This window comes from Canis lupus, chromosome 6, assembly GCF_011100685.1.
Source record: "Canis lupus familiaris isolate Mischka breed German Shepherd chromosome 6, alternate assembly UU_Cfam_GSD_1.0, whole genome shotgun sequence".
NCBI lineage: Eukaryota > Metazoa > Chordata > Mammalia > Carnivora > Canidae > Canis > Canis lupus.
This window is the reverse complement of record NC_049227.1, coordinates 1,819,495-1,835,095: the sequence shown is the minus strand read 5'-3', so window position 1 is coordinate 1,835,095 and position 15,601 is coordinate 1,819,495. Positions and strand designations below refer to the sequence as shown.

The 15,601-nt window shown below is 42.4% G+C and overlaps 1 protein-coding gene across 10 annotated transcripts in view; it reads right to left on the bottom strand.

Annotated features, from left to right (window-relative positions):
- CALN1 (calneuron 1) overlaps nucleotides 1-15,601 on the bottom strand; it is a 529,066-nt gene that overhangs the window by 159,327 nt on the left and 354,138 nt on the right. The gene's annotated exons all lie outside the window — the stretch shown is intronic.

Here is a 15,601-nt window from a genome sequence, read left to right as displayed (position 1 = left end):
AAAAATTGGTGAATGTAGGTTTAATACCCATAAGTGAATCCAACAAATGGATGCAGAATGGCCTCCAGATATCTGGACTGTGATATATTAGAATTTTCATATCTCTGAAATCTTCAGCCTTCCGTGGATACACAGGTCCAACACTTAACACTGACCTTCAGCTAGTTCTGAGCTTCCCATAGGAAGCTTCAGTAGTGGGTATTTGCATTTTGTTGCATGCCTGGAGGAAAACCAATTTTGTGTATATCTGACTTCAAAGTGGTTTGGCCAACAGACTTCGAGTTATGTGGCCTTTGGAGGAATCATTTTATGGAAGGGTTTTTTGTTTTTTATTGTTTGAGTTGTTATCTGAAAGGAGAACATTTTTACCTTCTCATCTATTTATGTCTGCTGGGAGAAAGTTGAGGCACCTCTATGCGTGCAGAAAAAACCAGCCCAAGTGTGATGATTTGGTCAAAGGTGCGTCCTCTTCTCTGGTAGTATTTTGTCACATGTGATAAATAATGTCAGACATAACTGTCAGATGAGATTTAGAAGGTGTGCAGGGAGGGAACCATCAATTTCTAAGTTGGGGAATTTAATAGATTTTAATCAGCTACTCTTCGTTGATTACCGGACAGCTTTTGATTTAGAGCTTCCCTAGCACGTGTGCTTAGCGGTGACTGACAGGCATTTTCACTCTCCTAATTTGATTCCTGTAAAGCAATCAAGCATCATTGGCTGCCTCAGCTGCAGTCAGGAGAAGCTCATTTTGCAGACCTGCGGAGCACATGGCCGGAGCACAGTCTCTTGTGATCTGTTTGTTACGCAGATTTTGCAGCTCAGAACAGTCATCACATGCTAGCTCACGAAAGGACTGATCACGCTGCCAGCACGGAGCCCCAAGAGATGCCCAGCAGGTCACAGCCATGCTTGCCCTTCGAAGCCCTCACGCCATCCCCAAACCAGGTGGTAGGCCCTTTGAGAGCTCACGCTTGTGGTCTCATAGCACCCAGCACAGGCAGGTGCCCGATGCATTTTTGAAAAAATTATCCTGTACTACTTACCAGATGCATTTCCTGAAAGTTGAGTTCTGCCTCAAGTGTTTCCTGTTTCTGATGTTTGCACCAAAGAATAAATGGATAAACTAGTAGATACGGGTCTGTGAGCCAGAACCCAGCAAACTTACTGTGTGGTTTGAACAGAAATGTGTTTTTTCCTTGTTCGAAATGTAGGCTTTTGAAACCAAAGATGCATTTATAAACTAAAGCCCTCATTAAGAAATTTGGACTTGGCAGATTTTTAGAATTTATGATGATTTGATACGAGTATGACCTAAGTCTTCCTCTTCATTATTGAAGAAGAGCTGCCGGAGCAAACAAATTGGATAAATAAAATTACAGAGCTATATTTAAGTAACTCAAGAAGAAAGAAAAGTGTTAGGGACTTTGGCAGTTTAATTGAGGGTGTAAAAGGATGCTAATTATCAATGTGTCTCAGAGCTTCCATTTAAAGGTACTTTTTAAAAGTAGCAGTTAAGTCCAATTACCTAGATACATAAAAATATGGTGAAATACTGTGATAAAAAAAAATCACCACTTCTTGAAAATGCCTATGTAATGAGATATCTCTAACTAATTCAGGCTGACCTTGCCTGTGTAGTCTGAATGGATACAGTTCAACCAAATATGCAGTAAACATGCTGATCGTCTTTATGGATTGGATCAGCCTTGCTGTAAGGACACAACAATTAGTGCTGTTTTCTCGGCTCCTGGGCAGGAATGAATGGCCGGCCAGCTCTCCCGGGCAGGGGGGCACTTGCTCCACTGATTTCTTAGGGTGTTTTCTTCTGCTACTATTGTAACTGATCATTCCATCCCAAAAGGCTCTCAGACCGGATTTGGTGGACAACAGTGACACATGATACCTTGTGACCTGGATGAGTTGGCAAGAGTAAGTGGGCAGAGACCAGCAAGTTCTGAGGAATAAGCCATCAGCAGAGACAGCTATGAGTTGGAAAATGTGGGAGCAGGTGTTCTTTCCCCAGCCCTGCTGTCAGTTGGAAAGAAGTTTCCCAGCACCGGGGTGGCGGGGAGAGAAGCAGGTCACAACTTGGTCCTGGCTCTACTCGTGGCTCTGCACCCCTGCCTGGATGGGGGCACTTCTGCTTAGATTAGCAATTAGCTTGGAAGCCAGCACAGGGTCTGTTTGGGCAGCAGTTCCAGGAGCAGGGACCAAGGCCCTGAAATCTGTTGTTCTCTGTTCCCATTAACCTTCTTTCTGTCTGGGGAAGAAAGGGCCTGCCCTCCAGCCAGGAGCCCACACTGGGGCTTCACATCAACTGGGCCTTCCACTGAATCCAATCAGTCTCTAGCTCAATTTCCTCTCATCAGAAAGAAGGCTGCTGTGCATATATAGATGTGCATTTCTGGGCAGACCCATGGGAAACAAGCAGACCCAGAGAGAGCACCACAGCAGAGGCACATGCTTAGTAGGGAATCTGAGCTATGTTTTTGGATTTGTATGCCATCCATCTGACATTGATTCCTCTGGTCCATGGCATCTGAGTTTGAGGTCATTTAAAAGAATAAAGTTTAAACACTAACTTGAAGAGACATCTGCACCCCTATGTTCATTGCACTGTTATTTACAATAGCCAAGACATGCAAGCAACCTAAATGTCCACTGATGGATGAGGGGATAAGGAAAATGTGGTGTGTGCGAAATCTTGCCATTTGCAACAACATGGATGAACCTGGAAGGCATTACACTAAGTGAATTAGAGAAAGACAAATACTACATGATCTCACTTAAATGTGGATCTAAAAAACAAACAAAACTCCAAACTTGTAGATACAGAAAACAGATTGATGGTTGTCAGAGGTGGGGATGTGAGGGGGATCGGGGGTCAAAAGGTCAAACCTGGGGCACCTGGGTGGCTCAGTTGGTTGAGTGTCTGCCTTCAGCTCACGTCATGATCCCAAGGTCCTAGAATTGAGTCCCACATCAGGCTCTCTGCTTAGTGGGGAGCCTGCTTCTCCCTCTCCTGCTCCTCCTGCTTGTGCTCTCTCTCTGGCAAATAATATATATATTTTTAAAGGCACAGGGGCACCTTGGTAGCTCAGCAGTTAAGCATCCGCCTTTGGCTCAGGGTGTGATCCCAGAGTCCTGGGATCGAGTTCTGCATTAGGCTCCCCACCGGGAGCCTGCTTCTCCCACTGCCTGTGTCTCTGCCTCTCTCTGTGTCTCTCATGAATAAATAAATAAAAAAAAATTTTTTTTAAAAAAGGTGCAAACTTCCAGTTGTAAGACAAACAAGTCATGGGGATGTAATGTGCAGTGTGGTGACTGTAGTTAATGATACTGTATTGTGTACTCGAAAATTGCTAAGAGAATAGATCTTCAAAGTTCTCATCACAAGAAAATAAAATGGTGACTATATGTGGTGATGGATGTTAACCAGACTTACTGTGGTGATCATTTTGCAATATAGACATATATTGAATCATTATATACCTGAAACTCATAAAATATCATGTTAGTTATATCTCAATTTTAAAAATACAAAATAAGAATGAATTTTAAGTCCAATGTCAGAACCAATATTTATATTCTCTCTCCCATCCATCATCCTTTGTTAATTTTTCTGACATGATCAATACCCCACGTCTACCATGTGCTTCATGAGAAACACTGTGTTCTTGAAGGCTCTGTGCCTCTGGGTCCCTCCTCTATGTCTCTTGCTCCTTCATCTTCTCTTTATGATATCAATTCCAGTATGAAACACAGTACTATCAGTTACATTAAGGTGCCTATATTTGAAATCTTGAGAATATTCCAATTATACCAGACTTAGTCGCTCCATGAGAGACAATTTTCAACTGTGCACAACTGATTTAGAGGATTCTCAACCTAAACCTTTTGCGGGGGCGGGGGGTCAGTATTTGGGCCTAGGTCAACCAATGATTTTGGATAATGATTTCAGTCAAGAACAACAACAAATACAGCATAGGATAAAGTACTGTGAAATGTATAAAAGTAAAAAATAAGGCTGCTCATCTGGTCATGGCGAGGACTAAAAGGTCATGGAGAACACAGTGTCTCTGAGCAGGGTTGACAAGGAAGCAGAGCAAAAGGCAAATTGGCAGCTGGACAGGCCATCCCAGGAAGCCCTTACATTAGAGAGGAAAGGAAAGGGGATAGTCTGGGACTGCATTCTCCCAGTACTGAGCTCTGCTCTTTCTCCCAGAGCTGCTCTCTTCCCAAATGCAGAAATATCAGAAGATTTTGTCTATGAACAATGGTTGCATCTGCAGATTCCTAGGTTCACATCAGCTGGGGAAGGAGAGCCAGCCAGGGGAAGGGCTGAGGTGTTCCCAGAAATGGGAGGTGAAGTACGTCCTGCATTTTACACTTATCGTACTTGAAAATATGTGCATTTGATGAGGACTTACAACCAGGTAAACCTGTTTCCTCCCACCAGATTTTACAGTCAGAGGGGCTGATATATGGCACTCAGCCTGGCAGGCCTGTCACAAGGGTGATGGACACTTGCAGGGGCTGACCTGATAGATGCATGTACCACAGTGCTTACAAAACACAATGCAAAGAGAACAAAATTGTCTGTCTTCATGCCTATCCACTCATGAACCACAGCAAAGCCAACTAATACATATATTAGCTACTACTAAGGATGTGTGTGAAAGCAAAGTATAGGCTCAGAATCTGAATTTCCTTCTTGTGTCTGGAAACTTTCCCAGCGTAAGTGTCTCAGTGGGAATCTGAACCCACTTCTATGTCCAACCAGATGTATTTACCCAGGATCCTGAATCTGAGCCAGTGTTGCAAAAACCCAGGGATTCTAGAGAGTTCTTTATAGGGTTGGCAGAGGAGCAACCATGGCCCAAATACTGAGAGTTGGAGGGAACACCAGCTATGCTTCCAGAGATGAGCAGCAGAGGTTGTGGGGTCCTGTGAGACCCCTTCTTGACAGGCCTTTGCCAACTAGCCTATCCTCCCAATGCACATAAATGGAGACCAAATTGCACTGAATGTGAGAGCCTGCTTGCTTTAGGTATAGTGACAGAGGTAGCAGGGGGTTCCTGTCCTGCTGGGAACAGAAAACTGAACCGGCCCCCTCCCCTTATGAAATGGGAAGCCTGGGTGGGGCTCCCTGCTGAGACGGGACCCTGCCACTGTCTTACTTACGGGAATCATAGAGACACTGAATAATTCTGAACTTTGTAAAAAAACAAAATGTTAAAACATTTATTTTTAAATGTAAAATAATAGAAATTTGGAGCTTCCAAATCAGGAAAGAAAAAGGGTGTGTGGGTGGGTGGCAGCATGGAGGATTATCTGTTCAACAGGTAAGACAATGCAATCTGTCCAATAGTACACAAAAGCAGGCAACACAAAACAAGGATAGAACAAATGATTCTAAAGGTGTCTCTAATCTCCTCCCTGACCCCTACACATAAAGTGTATTAAATTTATCTATTTAAAGACAGACTACTGGTTGAATTTTTTTAAAAAAATCTAGCTATCTGCTGCTTATAAAGACAGGCCCAAGAAAAAAAATAATACAGAAATGTTGAAAAGAAATAGAATGGAACTATGTCAAAGAGCAGACATGAGTCAATTATGATCTAAAAGGTAGATAATAAACCAAACCAAAAAATATTAGTTTGAAAAGACTAATGAAATAGATGGATCTCTAACTAATCTCAAAAATTTTCTATAGATTATTAGGTATAAACAGTGAATCAAAGGAATAACCTCTTACAAGGAGGTCAAGATAAATGACCTGGTTACCTAGTCAGCAAAGTTTAGCAGATTCAGGGAGAAGAGACTAGGTCAGTCAGGCCTTGCAGAAAGAGTTGGATCCTACTGGAGGGCACAGAAGAGAGCAAGAGAAAGCAGGCAGAAGTGTGGCCATATAATGAGGAGGCCAAGAAAATAGTAGGGATCCTACCAAGTAGAAGTAAATGCTTGATCAAGGCTGCAAGGTGTGTAATCCCTCAGGGTTGCCCTAACCTTGCGACCCCCTCACCCAATGAAGTGGTAATCTGAAGAGAGATTTAGTGAGCTCCCCTCAAGAGTCACCTAACCAAAACAGCAAGAATGATGTTATGAAGGGGAATAAGCTGAGTTACATGTAACAGGGTTCACTTGGCCCTGAAAGCCCAGAAGACAATCTGAGTAATGCTAATGGGTCTCAGCATCTAGTGATACTGGCAGAGCCAGTCTAAAAAACAAACCATGGAACTGCAAATCCTGCAGTTACACAGCCACACTACATTTTACTCATTTCATCTAGATACTTCTACCGCGGAAAGATGGAAGCTCTCTCTCTCCTGGAATTGTGGTGATTTGGCTTGAGTTTGCAGCAATATAGGCTTAAATTATTTTCTCTACCTTTGCTATTACCCAGAGCACTGAGTCACCCAGAGGTAGGAGTAGAACAGTGAGTCAACAGATCAAGAGAAGATGCAGCATCAAATTGAAAATTTGGCAAAGAATATGAACAGGCAAATCACAAGAGAGAAAAACCAAATGGCCGATACACATGGGGGAAATGGTCACCCTCTCCAGTATTAAAGGCAGAACAAGATTAAATGACCACAAAACACAATTTCACATTCTGCATGTCAGCAAAGATTTAGTTCTCAAGGATACAGTAAGCAGGAGCACACATAAAGTACAGGTGGGGTTATAAATTGAAGCCAGCTCTTCAGGAAACATTTTGGCAGTTCTTAAGGAACTGAGGATGTGCCTCCCCACACCAGGGCAGTTCCAATTCCATGTATCTGCTCTGGAGATACTCATCCACAGGGACTTGAGAGGATTGCAATAGCAGTACTACTTACAATACTGAAAACTTACAGACAACCTTAAATGACCAATAACATGACATTGAAGCTATCAATGATAGCTGCTATCAATGGACTGCTCTTCAGGACTTAAAATAATCGAAATCTATACAGAGCAACATGGATAAATAAAAAAAAAAGTCTCTTGAATAAAAATAAACACCCATTCTAGTTGCAGTATTACTCCATTTAGAGGAAATTTTAAGACAAGATCTTGTAGACCCACAGTGTGTGCGAATCTGGTTGTGTAGAAATGAAAGTCTTGATTTTAAGGCTATATCAGTTTAAGGGGGCTCCAGGTGTCACCTCCTGTTAATACCTTTTTTTAAGGTTTTTTGTTGTTTTAGAAATCCCAATACCCAATGTGAGGCTGGAACTCAACAGACCCTGAGATGAAGAGTCCCACGTTCCATCGACTGAGCCAGCCAGGTATCATCTCCTGTTGATACCTTTTATGTAAAGCTGTAAAACAAATTACTGTTTACAGAACATACACACACAGCAAATGTACAAAAATATGAGAAGATAAAAGGCAACTTTAGCATAATAAGAGAAGCCAAGTCCCTAATATTTAATTTCCTAAATTCTGAAGCAAATATTGTTACTATTTGTTCAATATGGGTGACTTGTTATATAACACCCTGGTATATTTGCTCTGTACTTTCCTGTATGAGTAAAATATTTAGTTCTTAAGAGTCTCTTTTCATGGACAAAAAAAAAAAAAAAGTCACAGGACCACCAGAGTTTTCATCTAGGAGCAGAGTGACATGGCTATAACTGGATACACTTTAAAGGGGCAAAGGGGACAAAAATAAAGTTGTGCTTTGTTGATGTCCCAAGTGCTGCTTTTTGGGCATCCTCTTACTATAAGAAACTGCTGGTTTCAAGCAGGTGGCCTGTGTGCTGTTAGGTAAGCTGACACAGGATACTTTAAGGACAGGAGCAGGGCGCCAGTGGCAGGGCAGAGGGTGTGCTTCCTTAGTAAGGACCAACTGATACAGAGGTTGTGCCACAGGGTGGGGGACACAAGGGTTCCCTGGGTCCAGGGAGGGGGGCGGGAAGGGAGGGGCTGTCCTGGCAAAGCTGTGTGCCAGTGGGAAGGTGTGGAGGTGCGGGGAAGTATGATGTGGTCAGGACCATGTGTAATTGTGGAGGCTTGTGAGGGGGATGGCTGGGGATGCTGAAGAGGAAAGCAGGGCAGATGGTACAGTGTTCTGGAATTTGTGCTCTGTCCCGAGGGAGAAGTGGAGTCTTTGAAGGATTTTGAACAGAATCACGGCCTTGAAGGATCATCCAGTTCAGTTTCTTGCCTTTGGGCAGATAAATGTCTAAATCTCCTTGGATGGTGGGCTTGTCTCCCATTCGATGTCTCCAAGGATAGGGCCTCTTAAGTCTCCATCCTCTCATCTGCCACAATGCTAGGTGAATATACCTGGGCATAGAGAAGGTGACTGCCATAGGGAGGGAAAGTTGGGAGGGGAATCAGAACCAACCCCTGGGGTCCAACAGTCACAGGAGTGTAGGCGGCGGGGCAGGGGAGGGGTGGCAGTGCATTGGCTGCATTGCAGAACATGGTGTGCCCAGATGTGGGAGTCTGCAGCATGAGAGTCTAATGATGATGGTGAAAGCTGCCATCATCATCACCATCATGATCAGCATCACCATCATCATGACCATCATCATTACCATTAGCACTACCACAGCAAACACGGATACCATACTTACCATGTGTCAGGAACCATTCTAAAGGGTTTACACAGTTCAATTAACCCAATGAGGCAGATAAATCATTATCCCCATTTTGAAGATGAGGAAAAGGAATCAGAGAGAAGGAGAAAGAGTTGGACTATGGTTCCATAGGTTATAAGGAGCAGATCTAGAAATTAGACCACCTGGGATCCCAACTTTATAGTCTGCTTCTCAAAAAGAAGTGCCTGGGAGTGTCCTGCCAGGCACAGAAGGGGTGGTGGGGGACTACTGAGCATCCCAAGACCACAGTCTATATGGAAAGCATCTCTAAATATGAAGTATGCCCTGGCTGCAAGAATGGGGTCCAGGCACAGATAGAACCTGGGTCACGAGAGAAGAGTTGGTTGACCAGAAGGTCAACTTGATGCTTGCTATTTCTCTGCAGAGCATTGGGAACAGGAGGGAGGGGACTGAACACACAGTGAGTGTGACAGTGTGTCATGCACCTCAGATGTAGTATCCATCCTATTTTATCTTTTCAGAGACCTTGTCACTTGGCTATTCCTATTAGCTGAGGGAGTCAATGCTCTGAGGGGTACAGTGATGGGCTTACAGTCACACAGCATGCAGGAGGCAGAGCTGGGAGTCAGACTACTAACTAGGAAGCTCCGTGCTTTTCCCTATTACTGAACATTGCCTCTCGGGGGATTTTGCAAGTACCCACCAACTGGATATGAGTGCTGGCCCAGAGTCAGACTAGATTTCCTTTCTAATTTCCCCAAAGAATACATGCAGAAATAAATAAAAAGGAAGGATAGTCAGTACCAACTGTGAAAGGAAGATAAGAGAAGAACACAGGCCAAAATCTGGGAGAAATTTCCACTGAAGGGCCATGTTCCTGGAATAGATGTAGAAAGAAATCACCAGCCATACCCTTTGAGCCAGAGGAGGAAGAACACACTCCCAGAGAAGTTGGAAAGCCACACTAAACTACCTCCACGCTCTGACAAATCTCAGGACACTGGGGTAATGTGGATTAGGAAAAAAAAAAAAAGTTAGCATAGTACTTTCAAAAAGACAATGAAGAACAAGGGAAATAATACCCTGATGAAGAAGGAAAAAAAATCACTGTTCACAAAATAATGATGATGCTTTAAAATATCTTAGAGTCTTCGAAACATCCAAGAGGATTTGGTCACAGTGGAACAGAAGGAGGAAGCCACAGGGACTCCTGGGTGGCTCAGCGGTTGAGCATCTGCCTTTGGCTCAGGTCATGATCCCGGGGTCCTGGGGTCAAGTTCTGCATCAGGCTCCCTGCAGGGAGCCTGCCTCTCCCTCTGCCTCATCTCTGCCTCTCTCTGTGTGTCTTTCAGGAATAAATAAATAAAATATATTTTTTTAAAAAAAGAGCAAGCCACAGAAGGAGAAAAACGTTGAAATAAGGAAACAGAAAAGGAATTCAATAAGAGAAAAGAGAATGTTAAGGAACTCAAAAGCCAGGAGCAAAACTAAATTTACATTGAAGGTCATATCCGGCAGGACATACACTCTACAAATCAGCAGACTAGGGTTAGTTCTCAGACCTTGGATGGGAAAGGAATGAAACAGAAAAAGAGAAGTTGACAAATAGAAAGGAAGACAAAAAAAAAAAAAAAAAGAGAGAAAGAAAAGAAAGAAGAAAGAAAGAAAGAAAGAAAGAAAGAAAGAAAGAAAGAAAGAAAGAAAGAAAGAAAGAAAAGTCCAACTTAAGGATTTTGTCTGTTGTTCAGGAGAAAAACAAAACAAGAGCAAAAGCAATAATTAAATAGAGAATGCTAGAAAGTTGTGTCCAGTGGAAAGAAGGACTAAGTCGACATAACAGAAAAGCTTCCTAAGATCCAGGCCACGTAATAAAAGACCCATTCTGCTCAACATATGATTTTAAATAAATAAAAATTACAAGTGTCAGATAGAACAAAACAGGTTCTCTACAAGGAACATAAAACAAATTGTCCTCCAACTTCTCTACAAAGCACAAAAATTGGTGAACACACATCAGAAAGAATTTCTGATGGTGTATCATGTCTGCCACTTTCCTTAGAGGAAGATTGTGGCAGGCACCACTTGTGGCATACCCAGCAACCACTCCTCTCCCATCTTCCTTTCTTAGAGAAACTTGATTTGATTTGGGAGACCAATGAGTCAAGCCTCAAGGGTAGATCAGAACAGATCTAAGGTGGGCAAGCCATCATACCCCCCTTGCCAGGTATCCATCTTCTTAAGTCCCGCTGTGGCTGGGAGCAAGCATGTGATTTTGCTTGGACCAATGACATGTAAAGGGAACACCTGCCAGGAGCCTTCTGAGAAAGGTTTCCTTTATAAACTCAGAGAACAATCAGCACAAAGAAGGCCTCTTGCTGCCACGTCACCCCACTGCGAACACGGTTCTGATGCCCAAAGTTGTAGCAACCTTCCTTCTGCCAGAAGGCAACATGGATGAAGGTGAGCCTCCAGCAGGCTGAGGATGGGGGTACAAAAGACCAAGCTTCAGGATGACATCACTGAGGCTCTGCTCCTGTCCCGATGGTCCACTCCAGACATCCCTCTATTTAATTCATGGTTAGTTGTTTGTTTGTTTGTTTGTTTTTTACTTCTGAGAGTATTGAGGATATAAATATTAATAGGCAAAGCACAGAAAGAAAGTGCATCATCATCATTGCATCATTTGAGAAACAATAGGCCAAACAAAATTGGACAAGTTTGTCAAATGAAGGCTATATCAGAGTTTTCATGAAGCTGATATATTTTCTGGAACTTCAAGAAATGAACTGCCTGAAGTATGAAACATTTCTACAATTTATTTGATCATGGAATTTTAGTTTTCCCTCCAGGGAGCATCTGGAAGAGTAAGGTACTACATAAAATTCTATGAGAAATGATTGCAGGATACTGCAGTGAACATTTCATGTCCCAAGAACTGTATATTCAACCATATTTTTATTTTGTGAACAAAGTTACAGAAGGATCTCTTCAAATTTGCAAAGGGCTTGAAAACAGGTCTTTTGGGTAATCCCTTGATCTCCACTATGAAAAATTACAAAAAAGTTCTCCCGCCAACTGAGAGAACTATAATTCACAATTCGAATATAAGAAATTTCGAGTATAGGGGCACCTGGGTGGCTCAGTTGGTTAAGTGACTGACCGTGGCTTCCACTCAGGTCATGGTCCCTATGGGTCAGGGGATCAAGCCTTGTGTTAGCCTCTCATTCAGCATGGAGTGTGCTTGAGGTTCTCTGTCTCTGTCCCTCCCCCTGCTCATGTGTGCTCTCTCCCCCATATGTAAATAAACAAAACCTTTACTCAAAAATAAATTTAGAGTACAAAGAAATGATAATGTAAACAAAATGTTTTAGAGAGAGGTAAAATGAGCTGTTGTAAATACGGATGCAAAACTAAACACAAACACTAAAAATATTCTGGAAAAAGAATGCCTAATGATTAAAAAGAGCTATTTAATAATAGTGGACTTGTAGCTGGGACAACATGGGATAGACCCCTTTCTCCCCACTTGCCTGCCAATACCACTATAACCCATGAAAAGAAAGTAGGTGACGGCCAAAGGAGAACTCTCCAAGGTGCTAAGAGGAAGATGAACCACCCGTTTGGGAGCCAGCATTGGAGAACAACACGGTGACAGAACATTTACATTCTCCCACCCACTGGGAGGAGATGATCCAGATCCGATGTGTCCTGTCCCTCAAACCTAGCAATGGAAGGCAGCATGGGTAGGCTCATTCCTCCCCCATATTGAATGAGAACTCCTCAGACAAAACTAGGCAAACCCACAATGGGCAATGGGGATCTACTGGGAGCCCCACTAATGATAAACAGCTCAGGAAAATGCTCTCCTTCCCTGGAAGGACTGAAATTCCCACAGTAATATAATAGGGTGGCCCCAGCAAGAAGGCCCTCCACCTAAACAAATGGCCCAGCCCAAGAAGCCTCCCTCCCTGCGGGCCTGAGACTCTCCACCTCTGCCCAAACACTGAGGTCAGCGGTAAGATGGATCTCACTGTACATCCATTGGATTAAGTGGATTTCGATAAGCACCTGACCTGGGAAGCGTTCTTTGTCCTCCACAGTTAGGGGAGAATCCCATCACAAAAGGCACCTGACTTAGGAAGCCTCTTGCTTAAGGATCTCCACCCCCCAAAAAGAGAAACCCATAATCCTGGCCCAAGAAAACCCTTTCCACCCCTCAAGCAGCATGAGGACAGATGAGTGGGAGACCCTGCAGCACCAGATAAACCAAGCAGACTAAACCATCACCATAAAGGGTGTAAAATGAAACTGTCATTTAGAACCATGGCCCACGAAAGTAAGCCAGGACCTGCATGCTAATCCTAAACAGGGTGGCTGCCCCTAAAAATAATAGATGTAAATAGAACCCAGCGTCCACTAGTATATTAGGCAAGTTATCCAGGATACAATAGGAAATCACCTATCAACTGAAGAACTAAGAAAATCACAACTTGAATGAGAAAAGACACTTAATGGACACCAATATGTATATGAACCAGACACTGGAATTATCTGATAAGGATTTTAAAGAAGGCATCATAAAAAATCCTTCAATAATCGATCACATGTTCTCTTGAAACAAGTGAAAAAATGAAAATAATTTAAGGAGGAAATAGAAGTTACTGAAAAGAATCAAATGAAAATTACAGAAGTAAAAAAATACAATTGCAGAAATTAAAAAGTTGCTGGGATACTGGAGATGACAGAGAAAAAGTGAACTTGAAGACAGATCATGAGTTCACTGCAATGTGAACAACAGAAAGAAAAGGCACATATATGTAATACATTACATATGTCTTAGATAGAAGTCTATATGCATATAAAGATTTATTCAATAGAAAATCAGACTTAATATGTAAAATTTTAAGCTATATAAATTTTTAGGAAAAAAAAAAAACCACAGAAAATCTTTGTGATCCAGGCCTAGGCCAAGAGATCTTAGACTTGATACCAAAAGCAAAGAGGATAGAAAGATAAGTTGAAAGAAAGATATGCTGGGAGAACATACTCACAAGCAACCTATGTCACAAAGGAGTAGCACCTAGAATACATAAAGAATTCTCAAATCTCAACAGTAAAACCGAACAAAACCAAAACAACTACCTAATGAGGATATGAGCTAAAGACACAAATAGACATGAACAGAAGGGGACATATAGATGGTAAATAAGCACTGGAAAAGATTAGCCACCACGGGAATGTAAATGATACAGTGGGATATCGCTACACACCTAGGAGCATGGCTCCTGTTAAGTCCTCAAGTTGGTAGGGATATGAAGAAACTGGATCACTTGCACATCGCTGGTAAAAATGTGAAATACAGCTGTCATGCTGGGAAACCATTTAGCAGTGTTCTATAAAACAAACACACAATTACTTTATGCTCCAGCAACTGTACTTGAGGGCATTTATTCTAGAGAAATGAGAACTTATGCTCACACAAAAACCTTCACACAACTGTTAACAGCAGCTTTCTTCATAAGAGCCAAGAACAAGAACCCGAAACAGCCAGACGTCCCTCACATGTAAATGGTTAAATAAACTGTGGTACATCCATACCGTGATACAGTATTCCAAGCAGAAAGGAGCAAACTACTGATACATACAACTTGAATGAATCTCAAGGATATGATGCTGAGTGAAAAAAGGTCAATCCCAAAAGGTCACATACTGCAGGATTCCATTTACAAAAAGTATTTGAACTGACAAAATGTGAGAAGTGAAAAATAGATTAGTGGTTGGCAGCAGTTAGGGAGAGTGCTGGGGGTGTGGGCTGAGATGGAACTGTTCACTCTCTTGATTGTGGAGGCAGATACACAAACCTACACATCTGACAAAACTGTATTGCAGTAAACATGTACACACACAAACATGGGTACCAGTAAAACTGGGGAAAGGCAAAGAATATTGGTGAGTTTTATCAGTATCAAAATCCTCACTTATGATACTGTCTTATGACTTTGCAAAATATTACCGCTTACGGGAAAATTGAGTAAGTGTTACTTGCGATATTTCTAAATTATTTCTGAAAACTGCATGTGAATCTATAACTATTCCAACAACAATTTAAAAAAGACAGAATATATGAGTGAAGAGAGAAATCAGAGAATAAATATAAGCCGAATTTTGTGTTAAGGAAAAGTCAGAAGCCATTTATTCTTTTGGCTGATAATTCAGACAAATATTATTTTAACTGCATATTTCATAAAAGTAAAAAGGATTATAACATCATTTAAAAGATAAAGCATATAAAACAATCAGTATAGCAAAAGACAGAAAACAAAGGACATTGCTTAAAATGAAAATGATAATATAGGCCCACTGAACTGCGACCAGACACCAGTCTTAAAGGATTGCCAAGGGATCAAAGCTAAATTCTATTAAATCTGTCTATTAAAAGACAAATTCTCTCCAACTGACACTATGATTCTTTTAAAGAGAAGGGTACTTAAAGAGTGGAATTTCTTAAAGGAAAAGGATGGATATGGACATGCCCGGTAGCAACAATAAAATGGAAATGAGATGAAGTTAATATTAACATCAGAAAAGGAGCGTTTAAGACAAAAATGGGGGATGGGCCGAGAGGCCCTCTGTAGGCATAAACGGTAATGATGGATACTAACGAAAATGCCACAATTTGATCTAGTGACTAGCTCCACCTCCAGAACAAGCCTCGAGCCTGCCCCTTCTCCCCGCTCGGCTGCTCCCGCCCCGGTGCGAGCCACAGCGAGTCTCCCCGGGTCGGAGAGGGCTCGCCGAGGTCCCCCTTGCATTCCCGCCCCCGCCCCCGCCCCCGCCCTCCTACACCGCGGCGGGCACACGGTGGCAGGGAGATCACACCACGCCACTACGCGGCTGCAATCACTCCAACGAGTACTATTTCTACATAAAACTAGGCCCAGACTCCTTGTTTGCTGGGACCTGGGACGAAGAGTCCTGCCCCAAGCGTCAATCCACGCTTTCTGAACAGCAACGAAGCCCTCGATTTTAAAATCCGGGAA